Source organism: Vombatus ursinus, unplaced genomic scaffold (assembly GCF_900497805.2).
Source record: "Vombatus ursinus unplaced genomic scaffold, bare-nosed wombat genome assembly UNPS02014902.1, whole genome shotgun sequence".
NCBI classification, from domain to species: Eukaryota; Metazoa; Chordata; class Mammalia; order Diprotodontia; family Vombatidae; genus Vombatus; species Vombatus ursinus.
In genome coordinates, this window is record NW_020954680.1 from 33,040 (window position 1) to 33,431 (window position 392).

Below are 392 nucleotides of genomic sequence, written 5' to 3' on the forward strand. Positions count from 1 at the left end.
GATCATAGATATTGATCTAGTAAAGACATTAAAGGTCACCTCTCCAAGCTTTCTTTCTGCAAACAAAGAAACTGAGGTCCACTAATGTTCAGTGACTTGTTCAGGGTCATACAGACAACAAGTGACAAGGCTACCATTGAAAACAAGATCTCTTAACTCCAGTTTTCGACTAGACCAAGCTCTGGCTCTCCTAACACCATCCAAGGCTCCACTAACTTCTTCCATATTGCCATATCCCACAGCTTCACTGAGCTTGCACTACACCGTTCACCCACTGCTACCTCACAATTATATCCTCAGGGCTTAGTACTGAGCTTGCAACATATCAAAATGCTTGGGGTTTTTTGGTAAAATTACATTTCACTAAAACTCCCAGATTTTCTTGGAAATTA